This window comes from Idiotropiscis lumnitzeri, unplaced genomic scaffold (assembly GCF_059441095.1).
Source record: "Idiotropiscis lumnitzeri isolate Australia: NSW breed Sydney's pygmy pipehorse unplaced genomic scaffold, RoL_Ilum_1.0 HiC_scaffold_203, whole genome shotgun sequence".
NCBI classification, from domain to species: domain Eukaryota; kingdom Metazoa; phylum Chordata; class Actinopteri; order Syngnathiformes; family Syngnathidae; genus Idiotropiscis; species Idiotropiscis lumnitzeri.
This window is the reverse complement of record NW_028283741.1, coordinates 142501-150000: the sequence shown is the minus strand read 5'-3', so window position 1 is coordinate 150000 and position 7500 is coordinate 142501. Positions and strand designations below refer to the sequence as shown.

The window sequence follows — 7500 nt, the reverse complement described above, 5'->3', positions numbered from 1 at the left end:
GGCCGGGCCGGCGGCACCGCGGAGACCGACAGCCCGCCGGCTGTGAAAGCCGGCGGGCCCGCTGCACCGCGGCAAACCGAACCCGCGTGGGTTTTGGGTCTGATAAATGCGCGCGTCCCCGCGGAGACGGGTCGGCGCTCGTTTGCATGTATTAGCTCTAGAATTGCCACAGTTATCCAAGTAACGGTGGAGCGATCAAAGGAACCATAACTGATTTAATGAGCCATTCGCAGTTTCACTGTATCGGAACCGTGTGTACTTAGACTTGCATGGCTTAATCTTTGAGACAAGCATATGCTACTGGCAGGATCAACCAGGTAGCCCTCGCGTCCGGCGGTCTGTGTTTCTTGCATTGGAACCGGAGCTGAGCGGGGAGCCGGGCGCGGGGACCGGGCGGCGCCCGCGGGAGACGGCCTCCCGCGGGGTTACCCCCGGCGGCACCCCAGCCTCCCTCGTTGTTTTTTCTCTCTCATTTTTTTCGGACGTGGGCTACCGAAATTTCCGTTACCGATTCAGCCCCCGTGCGCGGTGAGGAAGTCGGCTGGGCCTCGGTATGTACTCGGTCCGTAGAGGCCGCGTTACCGCGTGGCGGTCAGTCGCGGGAGGGAGCCGGAGCCGCCCGCACGCCCGCGACCGCAACACGCACTCGGAGGCGGCGTCTTCTGACAGACGCCGGTAGGGTTTGAGAAACATGCTTTTTCGGAAAGGACCGCTCGGCTGACGCGGGCCTGGGCTCCCGCACCCCTCTCGTGGCGGGGCACCCGCGAGCGCGGCGGAACTCCCGTGTAGGGCATCTCTGGGCCCGTGTGGCCGACGGGCACGCGACAGGGTCGTCTCGGTCTCGCGACGAAAGCGGTTTCGCGCTGGTTGGTGCGCTAGAGGTCGATCCGCAGGCCGAAGGAACCGTCCACCCGAACACCCCGGCGCGAGGCCGGGGCCGGCAGGGGCCCTCCGATGGCGGGTCATGCTTGCCAATCGGTCAGTGGTTGGTGTGGTGCAGTACATGTCAGGGTGTGGGTGCGAGATGGGCCGGGAGGACCGCTCCTCCTGCGTCGGACCCCGAGTCATAGGAAGTGCCGTTTTGTCACAACCCCAGGGGTGGGGTGGGTAACGGTAGGGAAGTGCCGGCCAACGCGCAGAGGTCGACCCGCAGGCCGAAGGAACCGTCCACCCGAACACCCCGGCGCGAGGCCGGGGCCGGCGGGGGCCCTCCGATGGCGGGTCATGATTGCCAATCGGTCAGTGGTTATGTGTGTGCTGCGGTGCCGGCCAACGCTCAGAGGTCGACCCGCAGGCCGAAGGAACCGTCCACCCGAACACCCCGGCGCGAGGCCGGGGCCGGCAGGGGCCCTCCGATGGCGGGTCATGATTGCCAATCGGTCAGTGGTTGTGTGTGTGCTGCGGTGCCGGCCAACGCTCAGAGGTCGACCCGCAGGCCGAAGGAACCGTCCACCCGAACACCCCGGCGCGAGGCCGGGGCCGGCAGGGGCCCTCCGATGGCGGGTCATGATTGCCAATCGGTCAGTGGTTATGTGTGTGCTGCGGTGCTGCGGTGCCGGCCAACGCTCAGAGGTCGACCCGCAGGCCGAAGGAACCGTCCACCCGAACACCCCGGCGCGAGGCCGGGGCCGGCAGGGGCCCTCCGATGGCGGGTCATGATTGCCAATCGGTCAGTGGTTGTGTGTGTTGCGGTGGGGCCGGGAGGACCGCTCCTCCTGCGTCGGACCCGGGTCATGGGAAGTGCCGTGTGGCGGTGGTGGGGCCGGGAGGACCGCTCCTCCTGCGTCGGACCCGAGTCATGGGAAGTGCCGTGTGGCGGGGCCGGGAGGACCGCTCCTCCTGCGTCGGACCCGAGTCATAGGAAGTGCCGTGTGGCGGGGCCGGGAGGACCGCTCCTCCTGCGTCGGACCCGAGTCATAGGAAGTGCCGTGTGGTGGGGCCGGGAGGACCGCTCCTCCTGCGTCGGACCCGAGTCATAGGAAGTGCCGTGTTGCGCTGGTGGGGCCGTGCCCGCCAACAGCCTTCAGTGGTCGGATACCACGTTTGCAAGCTCCCCGCTGGAATGGGGACTTAGAAGAAATGAGGGGAAAATTCCCCCGGAGCTCCGTGCCTGAGGGCGGGCTGTGAGCCGCGCCGCGTCCGCCAACAGCCTTCCATGGTCGGACACCATTGTTCGCAAGTTGCCCGCTGGAATGGGCACATAGAAGAAATTTCGAGGATAACATCCACCAGAGCGCCAGGGCGGCCGTTATTGCAGTATGCGTCCGCCTGGCAGCTCTCTTCCGCGGGAACCATTGGGCAATTTCTTTCACGGAGGTGGACATAGAAGAATTTTTGTTTCTAAAAACGTGGTTCCTAAAAATGTGCCCCAGGTGTTTTGGAAAACCCGGGTAAACCTGGGAAGTAGGCAAATGACCCTCTGACTAGGGGGAAAAACGTTTGCCTACTGCAGCGCCCCTAATGCAATTCGGCGGAACTGCAACGCCCCTGGTCGCCTAAACGCTACCCCTGGTCGCCTAAACCTCACCCCTGGTCGCCTAAACCTCACCCCTGGTCGCCTAAAAGTCACCCCTGGTCGCCTAAATTGTCAACCCCTGGTCACCTAAATTGTCAACCCCTGGTCGCCTAAAGGGGACTTAGAAGAAATGAGGGGGCAAATTCCCCCGGAGCTCCGTGCCTGAGGGCGGGCTGTGAGCCGCGCCGCGTCCGCCAACAGCCTTCAGTGGTCGGATACAATGTTTGAAAGGTCCCCGCTGGAAAGGGGACTTAGAAGAAATGAGGCAAATTTCCCCGGAGCTCCGTGCCTGAGGGCGGGCTGTGAGCCGCGCCGCGTCCGCCAACAGCCTTCAGTGGTCGGATACAATGTTTGAAAGGTCCCCGCTGGAAAGGGGACTTAGAAGAAATGAGGCAAATTTCCCCGGAGCTCCGTGCCTGAGTGCGGGCTGTGAGCCGCGCCGCGCCCGCCAACAGCCTTCAGTGGTCGGATACAATGTTTGAAAGTTCCCCGCTGGAAAGGGGACTTAGAAGAAATGAGGCAAATTTCCCCGGAGCTCCGTGCCTGAGGGCGGGCTGTGAGCCGCGCCGCGTCCGCCAACAGCCTTCAGTGGTCGGATACAATGTTTGAAAGGTCCCCGCTGGAAAGGGGACTTAGAAGAAATGAGGCAAATTTCCCCGGAGCTCCGTGCCTGAGGGCGGGCTGTGAGCCGCGCCGCGCCCGCCAACAGCCTTCAGTGGTCGGATACAATGTTTCAAAGTTCCCCGCTGGAAAGGGGACTTAGAAGAAATGAGGCAAATTCACCCGGAGCTCCGTGCCCGAGGGCCGGCTATGAGCCGCGCCGTGCCCGCCAACAGCCTTCCACGGTCGGATACAATGTTTCAAAGTTCCCCGCTGGAAAGGGGACTTAGAAGGAATTTGTCAAATTCACCCGGAGCTCCGTGCCTGAGGGCCGGCTATGAGCCGCGCCGTGCCCGCCAACAGCCTTCCTTTGGTCGGATACAATGTTTCAAAGTTCCCCGCTGGAAAGGGGACTTAGAAGAAATGAGGCAAATTTCACCGGAGCTCCGTGCCTGAGGGCGGGCTGTGAGCCGCGCCGCGCCCGCCAACAGCCTTCCTTTGGTCGGATACAATGTTTGAAAGTTCCCCGCTGGAAAGGGGACTTAGAAGAAATGAGGCAAATTTCCCCGGAGCTCCGTGCCTGATGGCGGGCTGTGAGCCGCGCCGCGCCCGCCAACAGCCTTCAGTGGTCGGATACAATGTTTGAAAGTTCCCCGCTGGAAAGGGGACTTAGAAGAATTGAGTAAAATTCACCCGGAGCTCCGTGCCCGAGGGCCGGCTATGAGCCGCGCCGCGCCCGCCAACAGCCTTCCTTTGGTCGGATACAATGTTTCAAAGTTCCCCGCTGGAAAGGGGACTTAGAAGAAATTTGTGAAAATTCACCCGGAGCTCCGTGCCTGAGGGCCGGCTATGAGCCGCGCCGTGCCCGCCAACAGCCTTCCACGGTCGGATACAATGTTTCAAAGTTCCCCGCTGGAAAGGGGACTTAGAAGAAATTTGTGAAAATTCACCCGGAGCTCCGTGCCCGAGGGCCGGCTATGAGCCCCGCCGTGCCCGCCAACAGCCTTCCACGGTCGGATACAATGTTTCAAAGTTCCCCGCTGGAAAGGGGACTTAGAAGAAATTTGTGAAAATTCACCCGGAGCTCCGTGCCTGAGGGCCGGCTATGAGCCGCGCCGTGCCCGCCAACAGCCTTCCTTTGGTCGGATACAATGTTTCAAAGTTCCCCGCTGGAAAGGGGACTTAGAAGAAATTTGTAAAATTCACCCGGAGCTCCGTGCCCGAGGGCCGGCTATGAGCCCCGCCGTGCCCGCCAACAGCCTTCCACGGTCGGATACAATGTTTCAAAGTTCCCCGCTGGAAAGGGGACTTAGAAGAAATTTGTAAAATTCACCCGGAGCTCCGTGCCTGAGGGCCGGCTATGAGCCGCGCCGTGCCCGCCAACAGCCTTCCACGGTCGGATACAATGTTTCAAAGTTCCCCGCTGGAAAGGGGACTTAGAAGAAATTTGTGAAAATTCACCCGGAGCTCCGTGCCCGAGGGCCGGCTATGAGCCGCGCCGTGCCCGCCAACAGCCTTCCACGGTCGGATACAATGTTTCAAAGTTCCCCGCTGGAAAGGGGACTTAGAAGAAATTTGTGAAAATTCACCCGGAGCTCCGTGCCTGAGGGCCGGCTATGAGCCGCGCCGTGCCCGCCAACAGCCTTCCACGGTCGGATACAATGTTTCAAAGTTCCCCGCTGGAAAGGGGACTTAGAAGAAATTTGTGAAAATTCACCCGGAGCTCCGTGCCTGAGGGCCGGCTATGAGCCGCGCCGTGCCCGCCAACAGCCTTCCACGGTCGGATACAATGTTTCAAAGTTCCCCGCTGGAAAGGGGACTTAGAAGAAATTTGTGAAAATTCACCCGGAGCTCCGTGCCTGAGGGCCGGCTATGAGCCGCGCCGTGCCCGCCAACAGCCTTCCACGGTCGGATACAATGTTTCAAAGTTCCCCGCTGGAAAGGGGACTTAGAAGAAATTTGTAAAATTCACCCGGAGCTCCGTGCCCGAGGGCCGGCTATGAGCCGCGCCGTGCCCGCCAACAGCCTTCCACGGTCGGATACAATGTTTCATAGTTCCCCGCTGGAAAGGGGACTTAGAAGAAATTTGTGAAAATTCACCCGGAGCTCCGTGCCCGAGGGCCGGCTATGAGCCGCGCCGTGCCCGCCAACAGCCTTCCACGGTCGGATACAATGTTTCAAAGTTCCCCGCTGGAAAGGGGACTTAGAAGAAATTAGGCAACTTTCCCCGGAGCTCCATGCCTGAGTGCGGGCTGTTTGCCGCGCCGTGCCCGCCAACAGCCTTCAGTGGTCGGATACAATGTTTCAAAGTTCCCCGCTGGAAAGGGGACTTAGAAGAAATTATGAATATTTTTGTTTCTAAAAACGTGATCCCTGAAAATGTGCCCCAGGTGTTTTGGAAAACCCGGGTAAACCTGGGAAGTAGGCAAATGACCCTCTGACTAGGGGGGAAGAACGTTTGCCTACTGCAGCGCCCCTAATGCAATTCGGCGGAACTGCAACGCCCCTGGTCGCCTAAACGCTACCCCTGGTCGCCTAAAAGCTACCCCTGGTCGCCTAAAAGCTACCCCTGGTCGCCTAAAAGCTACCCCTGGTCGCCTAAACGCTACCCCTGGTCGCCTAAACGCTACCCCTGGTCGCCTAAACGCTTCCCCTGGTCACCTAAACGCTACCCCTGGTCGCCTAAACGCTACCCCTGGTCGCCTAACTGACCCCTCGTGTGTGGGGATCAACGTTTGCCTACTAGGGCGTCCTCCGGCGGCCTCTCGGCAGTACTGCAGGCCCATTTTAGCCGAGCCCATTGAAATGAATGGGGGAATTTTATACGTTTTTGCCTTTTTTTTCCCCCTCGTTCTTTTTGTATTTATTCATTTATTTCAACTTTTACCGACTCAACCGCCCTCCGGCGTGCCCTCGGCGGTCCCGCAAGCCCAATTCGGCCGAGCCCATTGAAATGAATGGGGGAATTTTATACGTTTTTGCCTTTTTTTTCCCCCCCTCGTCCTTTTTGTATTTATTCATTTATTTCAACTTTTACCGACTCAACCGCCCTCCGGCGTGCCCTCGGCGGTCCCGCAAGCCCAATTCGGCCGAGCCCATTGAAATGAATGGGGGAATTTTATACGTTTTTGCCTTTTTTTTCCCCCCCCTCGTCCTTTTTGTATTTATTCATTTATTTCAACTTTTACCGACTCAACCGCCCTCCGGCGTGCCCTCGGCGGTCCCGCAAGCCCAATTCGGCCGAGCCCATTGAAATGAATGGGGGAATTTTATACGTTTTTGCCTTTTTTTTCCCCCCCTCGTCCTTTTTGTATTTATTTACTTATTTCAACCTTTACCGACTTAGGGGCCGCTTTGCACCGCCTGTGCCCGGGGAAGGTGCTCCTATTCGGGCCAAGTGTGACACACGCCCGCCCTCCTCCTCCGGAGCTTCCATTAGGGTAGACTTAGGGGCCGCTTGGCACCGCCTGTGCCCGGGGAAGGTGCTCATATTCGGCTTCACTGTCAGGCAGCATGCACTCCTCCTCCGGAGCTTCCATTTGGGCAAACTTAGGGGCCGCTTGGCACCGCCCGTGCCCGGGGAAGGTGCTCCTATTCGGGCCAAGTGTGACACACGCCCGCACTCCTCCTCCGGAGCTTCCATTTGGGCAAACTTAGGGGCCGCTTGGCACCGCCTGTGCCCGGGGAAGGTGCTCATATTCGGCTTCACTGTCACACAGCATGCACTCCTCCTCCGGAGCTTCCATAAGGGCAAACTTAGGGGCCGCTTGGCACCGCCTGTGCCCGGGGAAGGTGCTCATATTCGGCTTCACTGTCACACAGCGTGCACTCCTCCTCCGGAGCTTCCATAAGGGCAAACTTAGGGGCCGCTTGGCACCGCCTGTGCCCGGGGAAGGTGCTCATATTCGGCTTCACTGTCACACAGCGTGCACTCCTCCTCCGGAGCTTCCATTTGGGCAAACTTAGGGGCCGCTTGGCACCGTCTGTGCCCGGGGAAGGTGCTCATATTCGGGCCAAGTGTGACACACGCCCGCACTCCTCCTCCGGAGCTTCCATGAGGGTAGACTTAGGGGCCGCTTGGCACCGCCTGTGCCCGGGGAAGGTGCTCATAGTCGGCTTCACTGTCAGGCAGCATGCACTCCTCCTCCGGAGCTTCCATTTGGGCAAACTTAGGGGCCGCTTGGCACCGTCTGTGCCCGGGGAAGGTGCTCATATTCGGGCCAAGTGTGACACACGCCCGCACTCCTCCTCCGGAGCTTCCATTTGGGCAAACTTAGGGGCCGCTTGGCACCGCCTGTGCCCGGGGAAGGTGCTCATATTCGGGCCAAGTGTGACACACGCCCGCACTCCTCCTCCGGAGCTTCCATTTGGGCAAACTTAGGGGC

The 7500-nt window shown here is 60.0% G+C and overlaps 1 non-coding gene across 1 annotated transcript in view; it reads right to left on the bottom strand.

Moving 5' to 3' along the window:
- Positions 1-320, bottom strand: part of LOC148314847 (18S ribosomal RNA) — a 1933-nt gene extending 1613 nt beyond the window's left edge. Inside the window, exon 1 of the ribosomal RNA XR_015841471.1 lies at positions 1-320. This exon is cut by the window's left edge and continues 1613 nt beyond it. This is a non-coding gene — a ribosomal RNA (18S ribosomal RNA).
- Between the last annotated feature and the right edge of the window lie 7180 nt (positions 321-7500).